Source organism: Somniosus microcephalus, unplaced genomic scaffold (assembly GCF_052327205.1).
Source record: "Somniosus microcephalus isolate GS21.2 unplaced genomic scaffold, FLI_Smic_1.0 unresolved_chr9, whole genome shotgun sequence".
Taxonomy (NCBI): Eukaryota; Metazoa; Chordata; class Chondrichthyes; order Squaliformes; family Somniosidae; genus Somniosus; species Somniosus microcephalus.
In genome coordinates, this window is record NW_028225187.1 from 11269445 (window position 1) to 11277217 (window position 7773).

The following is a 7773-nucleotide window of genomic DNA, read 5'->3' on the forward strand; positions in this document are numbered from 1 at the left end:
GGCTGGTTGGGTTAAGAAATGTCGATCATCTGTCTTAGTTCATTAAATAAGCATCGCAGTAGGATTCAGCATAAACTGGAAAATGGCTGCACAAATGATGTGCATCTTCTTCAATGGGTTGCAAAATAAATATTTTCGACGGTTAAAATTGCTTTCACGTTTTCAAGAGCATGAAACAATGTAGTATTCTCCTGTGGCCTAGGCCTCTCGTGATGCCATAATCGGCTGAAGTGCTTGTTTTACTTTCTACTTGAATCGTTGTTGTAGCTTTGTATCTCGGCACAGGAACCGAAAGGCAGCAGTTAAAATGAAGTAAAAACAGGTTAATTGAGATAATGTCCTTGTTGCTGTAGTCGGCAGGATTCGAACCTGCGCAGCGAAAACCCCAATGGATTTTTAATCCATCGCCTTAACCACCCGACCACGACGATGAATTGGACCCACGCAGCTTCTCATTTGCAGCAAAATCGGTGCCTCTGCTGTGAACGCTCTGCTACATAATCACATGCGTTCGTGTGGAATAATTGCAATTGCAAAAAGTTTCTTGTATGTCTCTGTGGCGCTATGGGCCAGCGCGTTCGGCTGTTAACTGGTTCGAGCCCACCCAGCAACGTGAGTAGCTTATAATTTTTGCAAACTTATCTATTGTTTAAAAATGGAGTCTTTGATTCCGTGAAATGAACAGTGGTGAGCATACTGCTGCTGCCTTCCTGCTTCCAATGGGAACAATCGCTTCATCGATCAGTCTTCTGCCAGGCAGCATGGATATTCTACTTCCCTTATACCAATATTCCAAGTGCAGCGTTCTTGCATGAAAATCCAGCAGGAAAATCGGCCACAGTAGATAATCCATTCTGAAAACCCTTTTCTACACTTTCCTCAGGTGTACACATTCATGGATTAGAATAGAAAGCTTGAAACTATTACAATTGCCAGAGAACTTCAGCTTCCTTGCATCGCTCCACACCCTGATCTAGTGACAACAACCAACCAATCATATAGAGCGGCGCGAGAATGACCACATTGAATGTGTCCAATCAGGGCCTGAGGATTGAACTGCTCCGTCACAATCAGCTCCAGTACGTTGGAGGACTCAGCTGTGAGCGGATGACTTGTTCCTGTCGCTGGCGCCGCGGCCGAGAAGCGAGCAGCTCCTGCAATCTCTTGTTTTCAGCCAAATGCTAGAGGTATGAATTTCTAATCACAAAATCTTTGACGCGAACTGGTTTGGTTGCTGTGTTTGAATGCGGTTTAGTGCCTCGCACAGGCCTTGTGCTTTTCTTTTTACGTATGGGTTGCAGTGTGTGATCGCTTAACGTTTTGAGACTGAAATTAAATGCAATGTCTGATTCAAATTGTTGCTTCATATGGCGTTCGGTCAAATTGAGGAAATTCGACACTACGAACGGAATTCAAATCGCCTTTTCTCTCGTGTGCTGCTTTTGTCCGTTAGACGGCCGCGTGCATCTGGGAATGTGGTGGGAGAAAAGATCTTTGGCTGCATTGTTTTTCCTGCTGGTTGTCCATCCAGCTAAACATAGTTTACTGTGGTGAAATTAATTCAGCAAACTCTACGAAGGAAGAACATATAAATTCTTTCGGGGCTTGACTGGGCGGATGCTGAGAGGTTGTTTTCCCTGGCTGTGGAGCCCGAACTAGGTGTCAAAGTTTCAGGATAATGGGCCGGCCATTTAAGATTGAGATCAGGAGAAATTGCTTCATTGTAAGGGTTGTGCATCTTTGGAATTTTCTACCGCAGAGGGCTGTGGCGATTCAGTCGTTGAGTACATTCCTAACGGAGATGGATTTGTACATTATGGAAATCAAGGTATATGGGGCTTGGTTGGTAATTTTCAGTGGAGGTACAGGGTCAGCCATGATCTTATTGAATGGCGGAGCAGGATTGAGGGCCGCATGGCCAACTCCTGCTCCTACTTCTTATGATCTAATGTACCGAACTTGGCCTGCGATGTTGAGAACTGTGGCTCGTCTGGCTTAGTTCATTAAATAAGCATCGCAGCAGGAAGCAGCATCAACTGGAAGATGGCTGCACGGAAGACGTGCATTTTCTTCAATGGATTACAAAATTAAATATTTTCGACGGTTAAAATTGCTTTCACGGTTTCAAGAGCGTTAAATAACATTGTATTCTCCTCTGGCTTCGGCTTCTCATAATGTAGTGATGTAATAATGGGGTGAAGTGCTTGTTATACTTTCTGCTTGAATCGTTGTTTGATTGCAACTTTGAATCTCGGCAGAGGAAGCGAAAGGCAGCAGTTCAAATTAAGTAAAAACGGATCATATGGGACGACGTCCTCGTTTCCGTAGTTGGCAAGATTCGAACCAACATGGGGAAACCCCAATGGATTGTTAGTTCATCGCCTGAACCACTCGGCCACGACTACCCCGAAGATGGATTGGACCCACGCAGCTTCTCATTTGCTGCGAAATTGGAGCCTTTGCTGTGAACGCTCTGGCACATAATCACATGGGTTCATGTGGAATAATTGCAATTGCAAACATGTTCTTGCCTGTCTCTGTGGCGCAATGGGCCAGCGCGTTCGGCTGCTAACTGGAAAAGTTGGTGATTCGAGCCCAGCCATGGACGTGAGTAGCTTTTAATTTTTACAAACTTATCTATTGCTTAAAAATGGAGTCTTTGATTCCGTGAAATGAACAGTGGTGAGCATACTGCTGCTGCCTTCCTGCTTCCAATGGGAACAATCGCTTCATCGATCAGTCTTCTGCCAGGCAGAAAGGATATTCTATTTCCCTTATACCAATATTCGAAGTGCAGCGTTTTTGCATTAAAATCCTGCAGGAAAATCGGCCACAGTGGATAATCCATTCTGAAAACCTTTTTCTACATTTCCTCAATTTTACACGTACATGGATTAGAATGGAAAGCTTGAAACTATAACAATTGTCAGAAAACTGCAGCTTCCTTGCATTGCTCTGCACCCTGGTCACGTGAAACAACCAAACAATCACATAGAGCGGCGCGAGAACGCCCCCATTGAATGTGTCCAATCAGGGCCTGAGGATTGAACTGCCCCGTCACAAGCAGCTCCAGTACGTTGGAGGACTCAGCTGTGAGCGGATGACTTGTCCTGTCGCTGGCGCCGCGGCCGAAAAGCGAGCAGCCCCTGCAATCTCTTGTTTTCAGCCAAATGCTAGAGGTATGAATTTCTGATCACAAAATCTTTGACGCTAACTGATTTGGTTGCTATATTTGATTGCAGTTAAGTGCCTCACACGGGCCTTGTGATTTTCTTTTTGTGTACGGTTTGCAGTGTGTGGTCGCGTAACATTTTGAGACTGAAATTAAAAGCAATATCTGATTCAAATTGTTGCATCATATGGCGTTCGGTCAAATTGAGGTAATTCGACTCTACCAACGGGATTCAAATCGTCTTTTCTCTCGTGTGCTGCTTTTGTCCCTTTGTACGGCCGCGTGCGTTAGGGAATAAGAACATAAGAACATAAGAAATAGGAGCTGGAGTAGGCCAATCAGCCCCTCGAGCCTGCTCCGCCATTCAATAAGATCATGGCTGATCTGATCCTGACCGTCAATCCACTCTCACAGAACCATCTCCTGAATCTAACAGAATTAGACACACGAAATAGGAGCAGGATTAGGCTACATGGCCCCTGGGCCCGCTCCGCTACCCACAGGGCCATGACCGATCCGAAGCTAGACTCATGTTCAAATTCATGCCCGCTCCCCGTAACCCTTAATTCCCATTACTTCTAGGAAACTGTCTATTTCTGTTTTAAATTTATGTAATGATGTAGCATCTACAGCTTTTTGGGGCAGCATATTCCATGGACCTATCACCCTCTGAGTTAAGTAGCTCCTCCTCCTCTCAGTTTTGAAAGAGCAGCCCCTTATTCTAAGACTATGCCCCCTAGTTCTAGTTTTACCCATCATCGGGAACATCTTCCCCGCATCCACCTGATCCAACCCCTTCACAATCTTATATGTTTCAATAAGATCGCCTCTCATTCTTCTGAACTCCAATGAGTAGAGACCCAATCTACTCAACCTCTCTTCATATGTCCATCCTCTTATCCCCGGGATTAACCGAGTGAACCTTCTTTGTACTGACTCGAGAGCAAGTATGTCCTTTCTTAAGTATGGACGCCAAAACTGTACGCAGTATTCCAGGAGCGGTCTCACCAATACCTTGTACAACTGAAGCAATACCTCCCTATTATTATATTCTATCCTCCTAGCAATGAAAGCCAACATTCCATTGGCCTTCTTAATCACTTGCTGCACCTGCATACTAACCTTTTGAGTTTCGTGCACCAGGACCCCCAGATCCCTTTGTACTTCAGTACTTTCCAGTTTCTTGCCATTAAGATAATAACTTGCTCTACGATTTTTCCTGCCAAAGTGCATAACCTCACACTTTCCAGTATTGTATTCCATCTGCCAAATCTCTGCCCACTTACTTAGCCTGTCTATGTCCCTTTGCAGGTTTTTTATGTCCTCCTCACTCAGTACTTTCCCTCCCATCTTAGTATCATCTGCAAACTTTGATATGTTACACTCGGTCCCCTCCTCCAAATCGTTAATATAGATTGTAAAGAGTTGGGGACCCAGCACTGACCCCTGTGGAACACCACTAGTTACTGATTGCCAGTCTGAGAATGAACCATTTATCCAACTCTCTGCCTTCTGTTAGATAGCCAATCCTCTATCCATGCCAGAATATTACCCCCAATACCGTGATTTTTTATCGAAAAGAATAATCTTTTGTGTGGCACCTTGTCAAATGCCTTTTGGAAGTCTAAATACACTACGTCCACTGGTTCCCCTTTATCCACCCTATATGTTACTTCCTCAAAGAACTCCAGCAAATTTGTCAAACATGACTTCCCCTTCATAAAACCATGCTGACTTTGTCCTATTAAATTATGATTATCCAAATGTCCAGTTACTGTCTCCTTAATAATGGACTCCAAAATTTTACCTACCACAGATGTTAGGCTAACCGGTCTATAGTTTCCAGCCTTCTGTCTACTGCCCTTTTTAAATAAGGGTGTTACATTAGCAGTTTTCCAGTCTGCTGGGACCTTTGCTGAGTCCAGGGAGTTTTCGAAAATTATTACCAATGCATCCACAATCCCTACCGCCACTTCCCTCAAGACCCTAGGATGTAAACCATCAGGTTCCGGTGATTTATCCGCCTTGAGTCCCATTATTTTACCGAGTACCACTTCCTCAGTGATTTTGATCGTGTTTAGCTCCTCCCCCCCTTTAGCCCCCTGTTTGTCCAGTGCTGGGATATTCTTAGTGTCCTCTACTGTAAAGACTGATATAAAATATTCATTCAGCGTTTTTGCCATTTCCATATTTCCCACCATTAATTTCCCGGTCTCATCCTCTAAGGGACCAACATTTACTTTAGCCACCCTTTTTCTTTTTATATAACTATAAAAACTCTTACTATCTGTTTTTATATTTTATGCTAATTTACTTTCATAATCTATCTTCCCTTTCTTAATCAATCTTTTTGTTATTTTTTGCTGTCTTTTAAAGTTTTCCCTATCCTCTATCCTCCCACTAGATTTGGCTACCTTATATGCCCTTGTTTTTAGTCGAATACTATCCTTAATTTCTTTACTGAGCCACGGATGGCTGTCTTTTCTTTTACACCCTTTTCTTCTCAGTGGAATATATATTTTTTGGAAGTTGTAAAATAACTCCTTAAATGTACACCACTGATCATGTATCTTCTTACCCTTTAATCTATTTTCCCAATCCACTCTACTCAATTCTGCTCTCATACCTTCATAGTGTCCTTTATTCAAGCTTAGCACGCTTGTTTGAGATCAAACCTTCTCACCCTCTAATTGAATATGGAATTCAACCATGTTATGGTCACTCATTCCAAGGGGATCCTTTACAAGGACATTTTTAATTAATCCTGTCTCGTTACACAGGACCAGATCTAAGGTTGCTTGCCCCTTGGTCGGTTCAGTTACATACTGCTCAAGAAACCCATCCCTAATACACTCAATGAATGTGGTTGGAGAATATATCTTTGGCTGCATTGCTTTTCCTGCTGGTTGTTCATCCAGCTAAAAATAGTTATCTGTGGTGGAATGAATTCAGCAGACTCTACGAAGGAAGAACATATAAATTTTTTCAGGGCTTGACTGGGCGAATGCTGAGATGTTGTTTACCCTGGCTGTGGAACCCGAACTAAGGGTCAAAGTTTCAGAATAGGGGGCCGGCCATTTAAGATTGAGATCAGGAGAAATTGCTTCATTGTAAGGGTTGTGTATCTTTGGAGTTTTCTAATGCAGAGGGCTGTGGTGGTTCAGTCATTGAGTACATTCCTAACGGAGATGGATTGGTACATTACGGAAATCAAGGTATATGGGGGTAGGTCGGTAATTTTCAGTTGAGGTGGAGGATCAGCCATGATCTTATAGAATGGCGGAGCAGGATCGAGGTCCACAAAGCCAAGTCCTGCAGCTATTTCTTATGATCTAATGTACCGATCTTGGCCGGCGGTGCTGAGAACTGTGGCTCCTCTGGCTTAGTTCATTAAATAAGCATCGCAGTAGGAAGCAGCATCAACTGGAAGATGGTTGCACGGAAGACGTGCATTTTCTTCAATGGGTTGCAAAATAAAATATTTTCGACGGTTAAAATTGCTTTCACGGTTTCAAGAGCGTTAAATAATGTAGTTTTCTCCTGTGGCCTCGGCCTCTCGTAATGTCGTGATTTAATAATGGGGTGAAGTGCTTGTTATACTTTCTGCTTCAATTGTTGTTAGATTGCAGCTGAATCTCGGCACAGGAACCGATAGGCAGCAGTTTAAATTAATAAAAATGGATCATTTGGGACGACATTCTCGTTATCGTTGTAGGCTGGATTCAAACCTGTGCGGGGAAACCCCAATAAATTTCTAGTCCTTCGCCTTAACCACTCAGCCACGACTACCTGGACGGTGGTTTGAACCCACGCAGCTTCTCATTTGCTGCGAAATCGGTGCCTCTGCTGTGAACGCTCTGGCACATAATCACATGGGTTCATGTGGAATAATTGCAATTGCAAACATTGTTTTGTCTGTCTTCGTGGCGCAATGGGCCAGCGCGTTCGGCTGTTAATTGAACAGTTAATGGTTCGCGCCCATCCAGGAACGTGAGTAGCTTTTAATTTTTGCAAACTTATCTATTGTTTAAAAATGGAATCTTTGATTCCTTGAAATGAACAGTGGTGAGCATACTGCTGCTGCCTTCCTGCTTCCAATGAGAACAATCGCTTCATCGATCAGTCTTCTGCCAGGCAGCCTGGATATTCTGCTTCCCTTATATACCAATATACCAAGTGCAGCGTTCTTGCATTAAAATCCAGCAGGAAAATCGGCCACAGTGGATAATCCATTCTGAAAACCCTTTTTGCACTTTCCTCAGTTTTACACATACATGGATTAGAATGGAAAGCTTGAAACTATAACAATTGCCAGAGAACTTCAGCTTCCTTGCATCGCTCTGCACCCTGATCACGTGACAACAACCAACCAATCACATAGAGCGGTGCGAGAACGCCCACATTGAATGTGTCCAATCAGGGCCTGAGGATTGAGCTGCTCCGTCACAAGCAGTTCCAGTACGTTGGAGGACTCAGCTGTGAGCGGATGACTTGTTCCTGTCGCTGGCACCATGGCCGAGAAGCAAGCAGCCCCTGCAATCTCTTGTTTTCAGCCAAATGCTGGAGCTATGAATTTCTAATCACAAAATCTTTGACGCTAA